Source organism: Rhagoletis pomonella, unplaced genomic scaffold (assembly GCF_013731165.1).
Source record: "Rhagoletis pomonella isolate Grant_MI unplaced genomic scaffold, Rhpom_1.0 Rhpom_scaffold_00008, whole genome shotgun sequence".
Classification (NCBI taxonomy): Eukaryota; Metazoa; Arthropoda; class Insecta; order Diptera; family Tephritidae; genus Rhagoletis; species Rhagoletis pomonella.
The window spans coordinates 2862088-2864885 of record NW_023458562.1 but is presented as its reverse complement, the minus strand read 5'-3'; positions in this window follow the sequence as shown (position 1 = coordinate 2864885).

The window sequence follows — 2798 nt, the reverse complement described above, 5'->3', positions numbered from 1 at the left end:
CATGTGCTAAGAAATAGTTTTTCGCATTTTCTGCCATACGTATTATTTTGAGTTGTGACCCTTTTGAAGACGGTGTGCGATATGTCCACCAGTATATCAACGAAGCCCGTTTGTTTCGTCACACATATATCATTAAGGCTGGTTTTCATTACATCTGACAGCTGTTCATTTGGTGTCAAAAGTGTTTTCATTACATTTTAAAAACTGACCAAATGTCGATACCGCAGTGCATGTCAAAGACTCGTCAAATTTCGGTGTCAGATGATTGACATTCCGTTTTCATTACTGAAGTAAAATGAGATGTTAAATTTTTACAAAAAGTGTAGAATACCGACCTTTAAGCTATAGACAAAATGTAATTGGATAGAACTCTTCATGCTGATTTCAACCTTGCCAAAATTATTTAGCGCAAGTAAAAAATTAAGAAGATATAGGAAGTTAGGTTAAATGTTTCGATATTTTGAAATATCAATATCTTATGAACTACATAACCGATTAAACAACTAATCATGTCAAAATAAAGATGATTAGTTTATCTTTCAGCTGATGTACATAATTTTTCTGATTTTTTATAATTTTAAGTCATAAATACTAAAAAACAAAAAAATTTTATTTTTTCATTAAATTACCTTTTTTGAAGAAAATTGCATAATTAATGCTACAGAAATTTATTTTATTTAGAAAGTACAAGTGATCTATACTATTATATAAAATTGATTATATGGAGTACGTTTGTAACGACTTATTTCTCAAAGTACTAAACCGATTTTAATATTTTTTTTTTTTAAACGAAGCATTTGTAAAAAGACGCAGAGTGGCATACTTATATTTTTTATTCTTGGAAGATAAGCACCATTTTTTTGGGTGTAAAGTTACAAAAAATTACAAAGACGTACAAGCATAAGCCTATTTGGTTGCCAAATACAGCGCATAGCTACGCGAAGAATCTGTACATCAGTGCCGATCAAACACGAGCTCACAAAGGCAAAAGAGATGTGTATGAGCGACGTGACTGCGCTATACCACATACATACACACATAAACGTATTTGAGCTAAACAGCGATCACTGATTTAGCATATTCAATCATACATATGTATGTGTGTACACATCTATAACCGAAAGGCAAAGCATCGCTTCGAAGTCATGTGCAGTATGTGGTTGACACAACAAACTAATCATATGTATGTACATATGTATCCAAGTATGTCCATACACAGAGTTCAAAACAAACGAAACATTTCACGAATGATTCGTCCAAAGACACAAACTTTGCAAAGAAAAAAGAGTGCAAACAAAACGATTTCTGTTTCGCTCATTGACGAGCATCAGCGTTGCCGTTTTGGTCCAATTGGACTAAAATTGGTAGGTTCATTCTCCTTTGGTAGATTGGTTGGTTTGATGAACCTTTTGGTAGGCAAAAATGTTTTGAAAATACAACCGAATTGAGCACTAAAATTTGTTCGCTTAATTTATGTTTACACGTTCAATACATTGCTTTCACTTTGTTCGCACGTATACGATTTCTTTGTTTTTTCTATATTTTATTAAGCAGACAATTTTCTGCAAACAAAAACTAACTTCCCAAAGCTATGACCGATCTGCTGTTGAAATAGAACGAGAAATTACTTATCGTCTTGAAAAAAAAAAATGGTGATAGGCAATTTGCAATGTGTGGGTGTATTTGTAAAAAAGTGCGAGTGTATGCAAATTGAAAAGAATTTGGGAATTTTTTGATTGAACTGCATAAAATGTCTGATTTTGTTTTTTCACGCACAAAAAAAAAATTTTTAATAAATCAAATTAATCTCAAAGATATTTACATTTTTTGAAAAATATTTTTATGGAATAAGTAAATTATTTTATTTAAAGGCACGAATTTGTTTTGTTTAACATTAAAATTTGTATGAATTGTTAACTAATACTGTAAACAATAATATGTGTAGTTTTTATTTTGGCTGTTAATTTGTGCTGAAAATCCCGTAAATTCAAGAAATCTAGCTTTAGTGAGGAAAAGTTTGGTAGTTTGCAAACTGATTTGGTAGGCGTTTTGTACCTAATAATATTTTCAAGTGGCAACACTGACGAGCATTGGTAGATCGTTTTTCGTACAGATGAAGAGTGTAATCAGCTATGCCCACGTGTATGCTTCGTATATGTGTACTAGCAATTACCCGGCGTGCTTCGCTGCGCCTTAAATGTATTTTTGTGTTGTAACCAGTGTTGCCGCCGCTCAAAGAACTTTCTAACCAAGATTTGACGAAAAAGTTACCAAATGTAAGGAAAAATAACCAATTTTTTTATTAGATTAACTCAGGTCATCACAAATTCTTTTATATAGTACGTATAGACAAATTTTACAAACCAAAGAAAATCAATTTTCATTTCCATTTTTTAAAAGAAAATCCTTTTAAGGCTGAAAATAAATGAAATACATTCATATATAACTATATATATATAAATACATATTTTAGAAAATCAGGCATCCCGTATTAGGTGCATATGTATGTTAATATCTTCGTAAACATTAGCAGACTGTAAATGACGTTTTTAAATAAATACATAGGTGCACAGTGTCAACGTGAACAACCACATTGTAAATATTTTATAATTAAGATTAAACAATTAAAAATTGCCGCTGTGGTGTAGTGGTAAGCAGTGGCTTCCACTCCGCAGCACCTGGGTTCAAGCCCTGGTAAAAGCAACATCGCAAAAAAATATAGAAAAAATGTTTTTTCTTAACAGCGGTCGCCCCTCGGCAGGTAATGGCAAACCTCCGAGTGCATTTCTGCCATGAAA